The sequence below is a fragment of the Apium graveolens genome, chromosome 1, assembly GCF_009905375.1.
Source record: "Apium graveolens cultivar Ventura chromosome 1, ASM990537v1, whole genome shotgun sequence".
In the NCBI taxonomy this organism is placed as follows: Eukaryota; Viridiplantae; Streptophyta; class Magnoliopsida; order Apiales; family Apiaceae; genus Apium; species Apium graveolens.
The window spans coordinates 101,513,155-101,529,769 of NC_133647.1; the positions used below are offsets into that span (position 1 = coordinate 101,513,155).

The 16,615-nt window shown below is 39.4% G+C and overlaps 1 non-coding gene across 1 annotated transcript; it reads left to right on the forward strand.

Moving 5' to 3' along the window:
* The first annotated feature begins 16,058 nt into the window (after positions 1 to 16,058).
* On the forward strand, positions 16,059 to 16,165 carry LOC141683589 (small nucleolar RNA R71). The gene has a single exon (XR_012560362.1). It is a non-coding gene; the product is annotated as a small nucleolar RNA R71 (small nucleolar RNA).
* The last annotated feature ends 450 nt before the right edge of the window (positions 16,166 to 16,615 follow it).

A 16,615-nucleotide genomic window follows, 5' to 3' on the forward strand; every position in this document is an offset into this window, starting at 1 on the left:
CAGTGGCCATGGGAGTTTTTGCAGATGTGCAATCCATTAGATCAAACTTTTTTAGAAGATCAAAAATATATTTAGTTTGACTAATGAATATTCCATCACTAACTTGCTTAACATGTAAACCAAGAAAGTAAGTTAGTTCTCCCATCATACTCATTTCATACTTGCTTTGCATCAGTTTGGCAAACTTTTTACAAAGTTTCTCATCTGTAGAGCCAAAAATAATATCATCTACATAAATTTGAACAAGTATGCTAGAGCCATTAACATTTCTGAAAAATAGAGTTTTATCTACAGTACCTCTTGTGAAGTGATTTTCCAAAAGGAACTTTGATAAAGTCATACCAGGCTCTAGGTGCTTGCTTCAGTCCATAAAGTGCTTTTAGTAGATAATAGACATACTCTGGGAAATTTGGATCTTCAAAGCCAGGAGGTTGACTTACATACACTTCTTCCTCCAAATCTCAATTCAGAAAGGCACTTTTGACATCCATTTGATAGACCTTGAAATTGGCATGGGCTGCATAGGCTAAGAAGATTCTGATGGCTTCAAGTCTTGCAACAGGAGCAAATGTTTCATCAAAATCTATCCCTTCTTGCTGACTATAGCCTTTAGCAACCAATCTTGCTTTGTTCCTTACTACTATTCCATTTTCATCCATCTTGCGTCTGAATACCCATTTGGTGTCTATTGGATTTTTTCCTGCAGGCTTGGGTACCAGCTTCCATACTTTATTCCTTTCAAATTGGTTTAGCTCCTCCTGCATAGCTAAAATTCAATCAGGATCTGACAAGGCTTCTTCTACCTTCTTTGGTTCTTCCTTAGACATGAAGCTGCTGTATAGACATTCTTCTTGAGTTGCTCTCCTGGTTTGAACTCTGGAAGAAACATCACCAATAACCAGTTCAAAGGGGTGATCTTTTGTCCATTTCCTTGGTTGAGGTAGATTAGCCCTAGATGAAGAGACCTCAATATTGTCTTGATGTGTGATTGGGTTTTGATTGCTAGAAACTCCCCCTGAGTTTGTGGATCTTTGATTTGAGATAGGGGTACTTTCTATGGGTGATCTGCCTTGACTTCCTGCTCCTTTTGATAACCCGACGGATGGTGAATTTTGAGTACCGACGGATGAGGCAGGTTGTCTTCCGATGGATAATACAGATTGCCTTCCGACGGATGAAGCATTATGTAACTCGACGGATGTTGAGTTTTGTGCTTCATTTGTGGTAGATTTGTCTGCATTATCCTTAGACACTGTTTCTTGATCACTCTCATCATCACTTTCATCACTGACCATCTCAACATTATCGAATTTGAGGCTCTCATGGTAATCTCCATCTTTTAGTCCTTCAATCTTTTTGTCATCAAAGACAACATGTATAGATTCAACAACAATGATGGTTCTTAGATTGTAGACTCTATATGCTTTACCAACAGCATATCCAACAAAAATTCCTTTACCTGCTTTAGCATCAAACTTCCCATTTTGATCAGTTTGATTTCTCAGAATATAGCATTTACAGCCAAAGACATGAAGAAAGTTTAGAGTTGGCTTCTTGTTCTTGAAAAATTGATAAGGTGTCATGCATCTTGCTTGATTAATCAGAGAGATGTTCTGAGTGTAGCATGCAGTGTTTACAGCTTCCGCCCAGAAATATGTTGGTAATTTTGATTCTTCAAGCATTGTCCTAGCAGCTTCAATAAGAGATCTATTCTTTCTTTCCACTACTCCATTCTGTTATGGAGTCCTTGCTGCTGAAAACTCATGCAAGATCCCATTTTCCTCACAAAATGCTCTCATGACATAGTTCTTGAACTCAGTTCCATTATCACTCCTGATTCTTCTAACTTTGAAATCAGGGTGATTGTTAACTTTCCTTATGTGATTGATGATGATTTCACTAGCCTCATCTTTGGACCTTAGGAAATAAGTCCAAGAGAACTTTGAGAAATCATCTACAATTACTAGGAAAAATATTTTCTTTGAAATTGACAATACATTGACTGGTCCAAACAAATCCATGTGAAGCAGTTGTAGAGGCTCTTCAATTGCTGAATCAAGTTTCTTCCTGAATGATGCTTTAATCTGCTTCCCTTTTTGGCAGGCATCACACAGTCCATCCTTTGTAAACTCCACCAGAGGAATGCCTCTAACTAGCTCTTTCTTTACCAGCTCATTCATGGTCTTGAAGTTCAAATGGGATAGCTTCTTGTGCCATAGCCAGCTTTCATCTTGACTTGCTTTACTAAGAAGACAAGTTACATATTCTGCTTTAGTTGAGTTGAAGTCATCTAGGTACACATTTCCTCTTCTCACACCAGTGAGAACCACTTTGTTGTTTTGATTATTAATCACAACACAGGTTTCTTTGTTGAAGGTTACTGAGTTGCCTTTGTCACAAAGCTGGTTGATACTCAACAGATTGTGTTTGAGACCATCCACTAAGGCAACCTCTTCAATGATGACATTGTCCTTTGAAATCAAACCATATCCCACAGTATAACCTTTGATGTCATCTCCAAAAGTGATACGTGGGCTAGCTCTCTCTTCAAATTCTGTGAGCAGGGTAGAATCACCAGTCATGTGTCTTGAACAACCACTATCCAAATACCAAAGACTCCTTCTGTTTCCCTGCACACATCAAAATCAAATCAAGTTGATTTTGGTACCCAAGTTTCCTTGGGTCCTGCCTTGTTAGCTTTCTTCTTCTGTTTCTTAGGTCTTAACTCATTTGACTTAGGAATTTCAGATTCTTCCTTAGTCATTTGGGTTGGGCCTTTGAAACCACTAGATGCAACAGAATTATCATGCATGTTATGGCTAACAGGAAATGGCATGCTTGGTGCAAACATGTTATTCCAGTAAGGCATGCTAAATGGCATTTGAGGCATATTGTATGCAGCATAATATGGATTAGGTGCAAATGGCATATTAGCAAACTGTGCATTCATGTTCTGTGTAGGCATAGCATTAACAGGCATGGGAGGCATGGCATTCATGTTATAGAATTGAGGCTGAACAGACATGGGAGTAGGCATGGCAGATTTGCAATTAACAGACAAATGATTTACACTACCACACTTGACACAAATTTTTCTAGGAGCATATTTGTCAGGTGTGTAGTTATTATGTTTGTTAATCCCTACTTTACCATTCCTATTATTTTTCCTTTTAGTCTCTATTTTTACCTCTATCTTCTCAAGTCTGTCACTTAACTGTTTGACAGTCATGTGACCAACATTAGCCTTCTTCCCTTTCTTGGCTTGACTTGACTCTCCTGAAACAAAGTTCTTGGAAACAGACCCATACTTATCATTTAGCTTGGTTAATTTGGCTTTGCTAATGGGTTTGCTTACAGCCGACGGATGAGGATTTTTATCATTCGACGGATAACACTTTTTGTTATCTGACGGATAGTCCTCATCATCCGTCGAGTCTACATCTGTCAGCAACCCATCTACCAAAATAGGTTCTAGTTTCTCCTTATTCTTTTTCCAGGCTTTATCACAAAAAGACTTAATTCCTTGAACCTTGGTGATTTAAGCATGAACATCTCTGGATGTTTTCCATGCTTTAATCACCTCTTGTTCATGATCGAGCTGCTTCTTTAAAATTTCTTCCTTTTTCAAGGACTCAGTTAATTCTTCCTTGGCAATTCTACACTCAATTTTTGGTTTTTCAAACTCAACAAACTGAGACTCAAGCACATTATTCCTCTCACTCAAAAACAAGTTGTTTTCTTTGATTTTAGCATTTTCTTTAGTGAGGGACTTAAGTGTAACACGCAAATGATACAATTCTGTAGACATGTCATTTATTGCATTATTACACTCAGCTTTAGATAAATGTGCAAGGTTTGTAGTGATTACCTGATTGCTTGAGGAACTTGTCTCTGTTTCATCAGACTTGGCCATAAGGGCTAGATTGACATAGCTGACATCCTCATCTTCATCCAAACCATCAGCTGCCCAGTCATTCTCTTGTGTAATAAAAGCCCTTTCCTTCTGTTTGAGTAGATCAAAGTATTTTTGCTTATAATCCACAGACTCAAAATTTTTCTTACTGGAATCTGACTTTCTACACTCATTTGCAAAATGCCTTGCCAAGCCACATTTGAAACACTTGAATTTTGATTTATCCACCATGTTTCTATTTTGCTTGACAGCTCCAAAGTTCTTCTTGAACTTGAGCTTGGCAAATCTTCTTGAAAGGAATGCTAGGTGCTCATTAATGTCCTCCATGTCATCTTGGCTCAATGAATCTTCACTTTCTGCAGCTAGCCCTTTACCCTTGCTTTTAAAGGCCTTTGAAGTTGATTCCACAGCTTCCATCTTCATTTCCTTATCCTTTTCCAGTTCAGCAACTAGTGCAATGGGTCCTCCTTTCTTCTTTCCTCTCTCCATTCTTTCATCCTGCTCTATCTCAAGCTCATAGGTCTTCAGAATGCCATACAGTCTCTCCAAAGTAAACTCCTTATAATCCTGTGAGATTCTGAATGAGACTGTTATTGGTTTCCATTCCTTTGGAAGAGATCTGAGAAATTTCAGATTGGAGTCTTTAGTCTGATAGACTCTTCCATGCAATTTAAGAGCATTTAGTAGCTTTTGGAATCTACTAAAAATGTCAGTGAGTGACTCACTTTCTTCATTGTGAAAATGCTCATATTGCTGAATCAGGAGCTGCATTTTATTTTCTCTTACTTGCTCAGTACCATCACAGATTATCTGTATTATGTCCCAAACTTCCTTGGCTGTCTTGCAGTTGATGATGTTATCAAACATGTCTACATCCACACCATTGAACATAATGTTCATGGCCTTTTTATCTTTCCTGACTTGTTCAATATCAGGATCAGACCATTCATACCTTGGCTTTAGAACAGATGGTTCATTTCCTGTTGCAGCTCTCATTGGAACATGAGGGCCTCTTTCTATGCAGTCCACATAGGCCTCATCTTGAGAAAGCATATGAAGATGCATCTTTACCTTCCAATGATGGTAATTATCTTTATCAAGAAAAGGAATCTTGACTCCAACATCTTTCTTGTTCATCTTGCTGAATTGTTTTGATCTTTAAACTCTTTATAGATTAAGAGCTTGCTCTGATACCAATTGTTAGTCCCTTAACAATATAGCAAGAATTACAGAAGGGGGGTTGAATGGAATTCTTGAACCTTTTTCTTGAAATAAAAATGTTCAACTCGATTATGGATATATTTGTTTTGATTAGCACAATGCAGAATGTAAACTTGAATGAATCAAAACATAAGTAATTAAAAACAAGAGTCTTTAAAAACTTTCTGGTGGATTTAAACAATTCCACCAGAGATATATATAATATATCGAGAGGACTCTGTGTGCAGAAATGCTCACAGCTGCTTACAAAATAGAACTGCTGAGAATACAGGAAATGCTAAAGATTGTGCTTACAAAGATTTCTCTGTTTTTATATTTCTCAGCTATCTCAGTTATTTGCTACTCTCTTGGTTTATATATTACCAAGATTACAAAGTCAAAAAGACTGAATAAATATAAAAACTACCAGTCTTAAGCTTTGCTACTTTTCGTCCTCTATTACCCACTTAATGGGCTTCCACAGTATAATTGTACATATCTCGACGGCTGTGCTCAGCTTTCACTGTATCAACTGCTGTTTGAATTCTTTACATGATCATCCGTTGGACCTTATGAACATCTGTTGGATATATGATCATCCGTCGACTTTCTGAACATCCGTTGATGGCTTCATTGATCATCCGTCGACTGCTATGTTAAACATCCGTTGATAGTCATTTGATCATCCGTCGAAGCTTTGTTAATCATCCGTTGGTAGCTATTTTGGCACTTGACTTCATTTCACTTATACAGAATTACAAGAGATTGCTTATGTATAGTTAATCAACCTATTCTGAATATCTAGTTAAAGTCAACATGACTTATATGCTACTACAGATTCTATACAAAGGTGTATATATCACTGTGCTATAAACTTATTATTACATAAGCTACTCACTCGATGGATAATGAGTTAATCATCCGTCGGGACTATAATGAGTTATCCGTCGAGACTAAAACTCTTATCCGTCGAGTGCTACATTATTTCACTAAGTAAAATCTATTTAGACATTTTGTTTAAGTGATCATCAAGTTCACAACATATTCACAACAGAAACAATTCTATCCTCCACCACCTTTTCCTAAGCGATTGCAAAAATAAAAGATGGACAAGCAATTTGGTAAGTTTCTGGAGGTGTTCAAGAAACTTCACATCAACATACCTTTCGCTGAGGCTCTTGAGCAAATGCCTAGTTATGCAAAATTCATGAAAGGTATTCTTTCAAGGAAGGTGAAACTGGATGATCTTGATACCGTTGCTCTAACGGAAGAGTGCAGTGCCATGCTACAACAAAAGTTACCTTCAAAGCTTAAGGATCCAAGAAGCTTCACCATTCCTTGCACCATTGTCAAGTTGTTATTTGACAAGTGCCTTTGCGATTTGGGAGCAAGCATCAATCTGATGCCGTTGTCTATCTTCAAAAAGCTGAATTTGCCTAATCCGAAGCCCACCCACATGTCTCTACAATTGGCCGATCGTTCAATTATATACCCACGAGGCATTGTGGAGGACGTGCTAGTAAGGGTGGACAAACTCATCTTTCCTACAGATTTTATCATTCTCAATTTCAAGGAAGATAAGAAGATTCCCGTAATCTTGGGAAGACCTTTTTTGGCTACAGGCTGCACCTTGATAAGTGTACAAAAAGGTGAACTCATTATGAGGGTGCAAGATCAAGTTTTGACATTCAATATGTTAAATGCGATGAAATTCCCTACGGAAGATGAGGAGTGCTTAAAGGTGGCTTTGATCGATTATGTAGTTACTTCAGGACTGGATCATGAGCTAAGGTCCGATGCCTTAGAAAAAGCCTTATTGAGAGATTTTGACAGTGAAGATGGTGAAGGCAATGAGCAGCTAAAATATCTAAATGTTTCTCCTTGGAAACAGAAGCTAGACATGCCATTTGAATCTCTTGAAAATACTGATCTCAAGAATGCAGAGGGAAAGCTCAAACCATCTATTGAGGAAGCACCTACTTTGGAGCTTAAACCATTGCCTGAACATTTGAGGTATGCTTTTTTAGGTGATGCATCTACTTTTCCTGTTATTATTGCATCTGACCTTTCAGGTAGTGAAGAGGACAAGCTCTTGAGGATTCTGAGAGAATTCAAATCGGCCATCGGATGGACTATAACATATATAAAAGGGATCATCCCTTCGTACTGCATGCATAAAATTTTGCTAGAGGAAGGTAGCAAGCCGACTATTGAGAAACAGCGAAGGCTTAATCCTATCATGAAAGAAGTGGTAAAGAAAAAAAATTCTAAAGTGGCTGGATGCAGGAATCATATATCCTATTTCTGACATTTCTTGGGTGAGCCCCGTGCAATGTGTACCTAAGAAAGGAGGTATTACTGTGGTAGCAAATGAGAAGAACGAGCTCATCCCCATTGGAACAGTCACAGGTTGAAGGTTATGCATGGACTACAGGAAGTTGAATAAAGCCACGAGGAAGGATCACTTCCCTCTTCCATTTATTGATCAGATGCTTGAAAGGTTGGCTGGTCATGAGTATTATTATCTTCTGGATGACTATTCGGGCTACAATCAGATTTGCATTGCACCAGAAGATCAAGAGAAGACTACTTTCACTTGTCCATTTGGCACGTTTGCTTTTCGCATAGTTTCTTTTGGTTTATGTGGTGCACTGTTAAGCACAAAGCATGTGCTAAATAAATCACGCAAGTATACGCGTTCGCAAGTAATATAGAATGATTTCTAGTTCGTTCCCACAGAGACTCTGATTAATTATATTTAATTAACTTACTCACCAATGTATGATTATTCTTCAATGCAAAGACAATAACAATCAAGGTTGGGTTACTAATATTAACTACGAGAATTAAACACTTTGAATTAACAATATTAAACACACATGAGATCCTAACTTCATTACTACTTCATTCAATAGTTATCGTTATTAACCTTAGCATGTAACGGTGATGATATTAATCGAACAATACGAAACTGATAAACGCCAACTTTCGTTGCATGAATACCATTCTACCAAACATCCACAATTAAGTTAGAAGTTGAATAGGCATCAATTATGTTGAGACCCTATATGTCTACAGAATTTGACAATAGAACGATTTAAGCACAAGTTATTCATTATGATTACATAGGGTAAGTAAAACGGTTAGAGTTACCCACTAATCATGCGTACCATGCATGAACCTATGCTATCATGGCAAGTTCTAAATCTCAAGATTCACTGTCGCTTCACAAGAGATTAACAGGCTATTTTACATGTTCGCGACGCATATAAGACGAATAAGCACAACCTATACTAGATATCTTATAATCACCACATACCAAGATATTAAACAATTAACTAACGAAATCCATAGTAAATCCTCTAGGATCCCATGATCAAGATTAGCCCATAATAGAACTCATCGTCACCATGGGTTCATATGAAAGCATGATAATAACACACGATATAAAACTAATAAAAATACTGAATAAATAATGAAGTACGTCACAAGAGTATTAAGGTTCAAAATATAAAGAACTCTAGCATCCACTGTTACAACGAATAAAAGAATCATAAGATAAACGTATGCTTCCTCTTCTTCGTTGTTGCGTGCTAAAACGGTCTTCTTATCTTCTTGCCCTTGCTCTTGATCTCGATGATCGGGAAAACGTCTTCTAAAAAGGCTTATATAATAACCCACAAGAACCAGCGCCAACAGAAGCCCAATAGAACTTGAATAATAAAATCCAGATTCTAATTTTTCATCCCCAGGCGGCCGCCTGCTACCTCCAGGAGGGTGCCTGTTAGGTCGCCTGCAACCTCCAGGAGCGCGCCTGCAACCCTTCTGGAAAAATCTCTGATTTTCTCCTGTCTTTGCTGATTTCTTCGCACAACACCCCTGGACTGATTCCTAGCATTCCACATGCTTTATTTGATGAAAGACACCTATCTAAGCAAGTTGTACCCTGAAATACAAAAACACTAGAAAACACGTTAAATACACAAAATACTTGAGTTCAAGACACCAATTCAAGCCGTTATGAAGCGGTCTAAGTGGTATAAAATGCCACTTATCACACCCCCAAACTTGAATCGATGCTTGTCCTCAAGCGTCACAGACTCAATCCAATAATAAAACATGCATGAATGCAATTATATGAATGCTGCGATCCCCTCGCGATGACAAAACCAACCGACAAATGACATATCAACAAATGCAATTAGGCGACTAAAGATCAATCAAATAACGCAATCTAACATACAACTAGAAACGTGGTGAGTGCGATTGCTTAACAGATATGCTTCGAAACTAGATCAATAACCATAACTTAATTATCCTCAAGGTAATCACACGCTTATACGAAGAATATATTCTAGACACAAAATGAATTATAACACTACAAGATTATTGGAGTTTATTAGGGAATCATGCTTTTATTCAACACATAAAACAAATGCTTATTTGTTCGTGCAATGAGTGAGGTCCACAAAAGATTTTTGCAATGGTATCCATTTAACGAGCGTTAGATTAGCAGATCCCAGACAATAAAAGCCTTAGGTCACTAGGCACAAAGTCCCCTAAGAACTTAATAACTCGAATACCAAAGAGCCCACTCGTGATCAATTATGCATTGAACCATATTCTTTTTTTTCATTTCTCTTTTTTTTCGTTTTTTTTCTTTTTTTCAATTTCTGAGCAAGTTCGTTTCGCTCCATCTTGCTCAACCCTAGACTACTCACATACAATATGAGCCGGCTACTAGCCATTTGACGCCTAGCCATAACTAGCAATGAATTCCAATTTTTTTCTCCAATTTTTATCGTTTCATGTCTTTTATCATTAAAAGCCTATCATGCATTCTAAGCATAAGCAATAGATTAACCTCAAAAACCATCAAACCATGACAAAAATCTAGCCCTTAAGCATACTCTAAGACTTAGTGAAATTACAAGTGTTTCTAGCATGCATATCAACCTAACTTGATTCAACATCACCTTAACGCTATCACTACCCTCGCATCAATATCACATATTAATCGGTAAAGCAACACAAAGGGATCATGGTATATGCATGAGCTATATGAAATGACAAATAAAGCTATAAATCCTTAAAAAAAACTATATGGAAAAAATATGGAACTATATGAACTAAACTAACATGAAAATGCAACTATATGACACAGGGAAATTACGATATTCGTTGGATCCCATTTTGAACTTCCACACTGTGCGCGGCCGACAGAGAGTAGCCATAATCAAGTCTAAATCAAAGTCCTTAGGGGCTTTGTCATTCCCGAGCTCCTCTTGTGGTTTCCTCAATCGCTGGCCAATCACCCGGCGAATCGCCTCGGGCTGATAATCAACAGTAAGCCCACGAACAACAGAAAACCCATTCTTTTCGGCCTTGGCTTTCACGTAGAACTCGCGAATGATACTCATCCGAACCGCCTAAGGAGACTCGCAGTATGCAATCCAACCCTTCTTGGAAATCATCGGTAACAAATCACCATCCCTCCCTGATGGCAATAACCCCCTCTCCTTCATAATAGGCTTAGTGAGAAGCCTGGTGTACTCTTCTTCAGCAGCCCCATCCAACAATCGGGGCCTCGCAATAGTGTTCCTCGAAGAATCAGCAGTCGGAACGGTGTTGCTGCTACCTACAATTTGTGCTCTCTTTGGGGCCATGGAAACTGAGAATAAGGGTTTAAGAGATTGTGTTTGGTGTATAGGAGAGAGTTTGTACAGTTAAAAGTGTGTGGGCTGTGTATGGAGAGGTTGTGTGTATATATAGGGCAAAAGTAGGGTTAGAATTTGAATAGGAGTGGGGATTATGGTAGGATATGGGGTTTAAATTGTGGGTTAATGGGGTATAAACTGTTTTTGTGTGTTTTGTTTTACTTGTTTTTTTTTGGCTGGAAATTTTTTTCTGAAGTCAGGGTCGCAGGCGGGCGCCTGGAATCAGCAGGCAGGCGCCTGCTAGCAGGCGGGCGCCTGCTAGCAGGCGGGCGCCTGCTAGCAGGTGGGCGCCTGCTCCTGTCAGGCGGGCGCCTGCTCCTGTCAGGCGGGCGCCTGCAGGGCTTATGGAAAAAAAATTCCTGCAACAATTTTTTTGATTTTTTTGGATTTTTGGATAAAGGACTATATTCTAAGGTGTCCTATGGTCTCATATCTCGGGTTGCCTCCCATGAAGCGCTTTTTTTATGTCAATATCTTGACGTGGAGTTATGCGATCAAGTTGACAATAAAATGGCACTAACCACTTCACGGTTTGCCGTATCCCCATAGTAGTGCTTCAATCTCTGACAATTTACTTTGAATGCTTGGCCCAGATGGTTCTCAAAAATCTCCACCGCTCCATGTGGAAACACAGTTTTGACGATAAATGGTCCAGACTACCTTGATTTCAACTTCCCAGGAAAAAGTCGGAGACGAGAGTTGAATAAAAGAACTTGTTGCCCTGGCACGAATGACTTAGGTGATAGCTTCCTGTCATGCCACCTTTTTACCTTTTCCTTGTACATTTTGTTGTTTTCGTATGCTTGAAGTCGAAATTCATCAAGTTCATTTAACTAAAGCATTCGCTTCTTCCCAGCTGCATCTAGATCAAGGTTTAAATTCTTTAATTCCCAATAAGCCTTATGCTTAAGCTCCACAGGTAACTGACATCCCTTATCATAGACAAGTTGAAATGGGGACATCCCAAGTGGAGTCTTATACGCTGTTCTATAAGCCCAAACAGCTTCCTCGAGCTTCAAAGACCAATCTTTCCTTGATGGACAAACGACTTTTTCTAGAATGCGCTTGATCTCTCTATTAGACACTTCAGCTTGACCATTAGTTTTCGGATGATAGGCAGTAGCGATGCGATGATTCACATTGTAGCGTTGCATCATAGAAGTGAACTTATGATTGCAGAAATGCGACCCTTTGTCACTTATAATAACTCGTGGCGTTCCAAACCTTGTGAATATCTACTTATGAAGAAAATTCAACACTACCTTTGCATCATTAGTCGATAGAGCCTTGACTTCTATCCATTTTGAGACATAATCGACTGCCAGGAAGATGTACTGATTATTACATGACGAGATAAATGGTCCCATGAAATCGATTCCCCAAACATCGAAGACCTCAACTTCAAGCATCACATTTAAAGGCATCTCATCCTTTTTGGAAAGGTTCCCAACTCTTTGGCAACAATCACACCTTAAAACGAACTGATGTGCATCCTTAAACAATGTAGGCCAGAAAAAACCTGCTTGAAGAATACGAACTGCTGTCTTTTCACCACCATAATGTCCACCATAAACTGTGGAATGACAGTCTCATAATATCCCCTCCGTCTCACAGAATGGGTTACATCTCCTGATGATCTGGTTAGCTCCCTATCTAAACAAATATGGTTCATCCCACATGTACCACTTCACTTCATGCAGAAACTTCTTCTTTTGAGCCGCCTTCATATTAGGAGGCATTATATTGCTAACAAGATAGTTCACAATATCTGCGAACCATGGCTCTTCCTCCTGAATTGCGAACAACTGCTCATCCGGAAAAGATTCGTTGATCAATGTCTTATCATGTGAAGTGCAAATGGGATTATCCAATCTAGAGAGATGGTCAACTACCTGATTTTCAGTACCTTTTCGATCCTTGATCTCTAACTCGAATTCCTGTAGCAAGAGAACCCAACGAATAAGTCTAAGCTTCGAATCCTTCTTTGAGACTAGATAGCGGATGACAGCGTGATCAGTGAATACTGTCACCTTTGTCCCAAGTAGATAAGATCAAAATTTTTCGAAACCATAAACTATAGCCAAGAGCTCTTTCTCAGTTATGGTGTAGTTCAGTTGGGCTCCATTTAGCGTCTTACTAGCATAGTAGACCACATGAAAGATATTATTTTTTCGCTGCCCAAGGACTGCTCCCACTGAATAATCACTTGCATCACACATCATCTTAAAAGGTTCTCTCCAATCAGGTACCGTAATAACTGGTGATGTGACTAAACTCTTCTTGAGAGTCTCGAATGCTGCCAAGCATTCATCATCAAATTTGAAAGGCACATCTTTCTCGAGAAAATTGCACAATGGCTTAGATACCTTAGAGAAGTCCTTGATTAAACACCGATAAAAACCCGCATGACCAAAAAAACTACGGATTCCTTTTACAGAGATAGGTGGCGGAAGATTTCAATGACGCCCACCTTGGCTTTATCCACCTTAAGACCCTTACTAGAGAATTTATGCCCAAGAATGATGCCTTGTTATACTATGAAGTGACATTTTTCCCAATTGAGCACCAGATTGGTCTCAATGGACCTTTTGAGCACCAAACGGAGATTATTCAGGCATTCATCATACAAATTTCCAAAGACGGAGAAGTCTTCCATGAACACTTCGACATTATTTCCAATCATCTCAGAGAATATAGCCATCATGCATCTCTGAAAAGTGGCTGGTGCACCACATAAACCAAAAGAAACTCTGTGAAAAGCAAACGTGCCAAATGGACAAGTGAAAGTAGTCTTCTCTTGATCTTCTGGTGCAATGCAAATCTGATTGTAGCCCGAATAACCATCCAGAAGACAATAATACTCATGGCCAGCCAATCTTTCAAGCATCTGATCAATGAATGGAAGAAGGAAGTGATCCTTCCTTATGGATTTATTCAACTTCCTATAGTCCATGTATACCCTCCAACCTGTGACTGTTCGAGTGGGGATGAGCTCATTCTTCTCATTTTCTACCATGGTAATACCTCCTTTCTTAGGTACATATTGCACGGGGCTCACCCAAGAACTGTCGGAAATAGGATATATGATTCCTGCATCCAGCCATTTTATAATTTCTTTCTTCACCACTTCTTTCATGATAGGATTAAGCCTTCGCTGTTGCTCAACAGTCGGCTTGCTACCTTCCTCTAGCAGAATTTTATGCATACAGTACGAAGGGCTGATCCCTTTTATATCTGCTATAGTCCATCCGATGGCCAATTTGAATTCTCTCAGAATTCTTAAGAGCTTGTCCTATTCACTACCTGAAAGGTCTGATGTAATAATAACAGGCAAAGTAGATGCATCACCTAAAAAAGCATACCTCAAATGTTCAGGCAATGGTTTAAGCTCCAAAGTAGGTGCTTCCTCAATAGATGGTTTGAGCTTTCCCTCTGCATTCTTGAGATCGGTATTTCCAAGAGATTCGAATGGCATGTCTAGCTTTCATTTCCAGGGAATAGCATTTAGATATTGTAGCTGCTCATTGCCTTCATTATCTTCACTGTCAAAATACCCCAATAAGGCTTTTTCTAAGGCATGAGACCTTAGCTCATGATCAAGTCCTGAAGTAACTACGAAATCGATCAAATCCACCTTTAAGCACTCCTCATCTTCCGTAGGGAATTTCATCGTATTGAACACATTGAAGGTCACATCTTGATCTTGCACCCTCATTGTGAGTTCACCTTTTTGCACATCTATCAAGGTACGGCCTGTAGCCAAGAATGGGCTTCCCAAGATTATGGGAATCCCCTTATCTTCCTCGAAATCTAGAATGAAAAAATCTGCAGGGAAGATGAGTTTGTCCACCCTTACTAGCACTTCCTCCACAATGCCTCATGGGTATGTAATCGAACGATCAGCCAATTGTAGAGACATGTGGGTGGGCTTCGGATCAGGCAAATTCAGCTTTTTGAAGATAGACAATGACATCATATTGATGCTTGCTCTCAAATCGCGAAGGCACTTGTCAAATGACAACTTGCCAATGGTGCAAGGAATGGGGAAGCTTCCTGGGTCCTTAAGCTTTGGAGGTAACTTTTGATGCAGCATGGCACTACACTCTTCCGTTAAAGGAACGGTATCAAGATCATCCAGTTTCACCTTCCTTAAAAGATTACCTTTCATGAATTTCGCATAACTAGGCACTTGCTCAAGAGCCTCAGCGTAAGGTATATTGATGTGAAGTTTCTTGAACACCTCCAGAAACTTTCCAAATTGCTTGTCCAGCTTTTGTTTTTGCAATCGCTTAGGGAAATGTGGTAGAGGATAGAGCTGTTTCTCCCCTGTATTACCCTCAGGCAGTATGTGTTCAACAGTACTCTTCCTTGGTTCCGCCTCTTTCTCCTTTTGCATTCCTTCTTCCTCTACAACTTCAACTTCTATATCTTTTGCTTTCTCAACATCAACAACTTTTCCAGACCTTAAGGTGACAGCTTTGACTTGCTTTTTAGCTTCCTTCCTGCCTGGCACTTCAGTATCGCTGGGAAGTGTGCCAGGTTGACGATTGAGCAAGGGATTGGCTATTTTTCCAATTTGATTTTCCAAGGTCTTGATAGAAACAGCCTGACTTTTGCACAATAACTTCAATTCCTTGAAATCAGCACTAGAAGGTAGAGCAGCACCTCCTTGTTGAGGATATGATTGCCTATGAGCAGCTTGCTGAGGTTGCTGGAATCCAGGTGGATTAAACTGTTTATTAGCAGCTTGCTGATATAGTTGCTGAATAGCATTCTGATTATTGCTCCAGCTGAAATTGGGATGATTTCTGTTATTAGGATGATAAGTAGCGGGCACAGGATGCTGTGATCTCTGAAAATTATTCATATACTGAACAGATTCAGTAACAAGTGAACACTGATCCGTAGCATGAGCGCCTGCACAAAGCTCAAAGACACTAGCTATTTGATTTACACCATAATTGGCTAGAGAATCGACCTTCATGGTCAGCGCCGAGAGCTGCGCTGTAATAGCTGTGGTTGCATCAACTTCCAGAATACCTTCTACCTTCCCAGATATCATCCTTTGAGTCGAGTTTTGATACTCATTTGTAGCCATAGTTTCAATGAGATTATAGGCCTCAGTATAGCTTTTGGCCCACAAGGCGCCTCCAAAAGCTGCATCGAGCATGGGTCGAGATTGGACCCCCAAACTATTATAGAAACTAGTGATCACCATCCATTCAGGCATACCATGATGTGGACACTTTCTTAACATATCCTTGTAGCGCTCCCAAGCCTCGCACATGGTTTCTCCTGGCTGCTGCCTAAATTGAGTAAGAGCACTCCTCATAGCTGCATTTTTGGCCATTGGATAGAACTTCACCAGAAACTTTTACGCAAGATCTTGCCAAGTAGTGATGGACCCAGCTAGTAAAGAATATAACCAGTCCTTAGCTTTGTCCCTCGGAGAAAATGGGAAAAGCCTCAGCTTGATAGCCTCATCAGTAACACCATTATATTTGAAAGTACCACAGATCTCGACAAAGTTCCTGATATGCATGTTGGGATCTTTAGTCGCAGCCCCTTCGAAAGAAATATAATTTTGCACCATCTGAATAGTGCCCGACTTGATTTCAAAAGTATTGGCTTCAATAGCCGGATGAATAATGCTTGACTTGAATGACATCAATTTTAGGCTGAGAAAAGTCCATAAGAGCTAGATCAGCTTGAGCTAGACGATCACCCATTATTTCAGGTTCTTTCTTTTCACTCTCTTTATCCGAATCTTCAAAAACTACCTTCT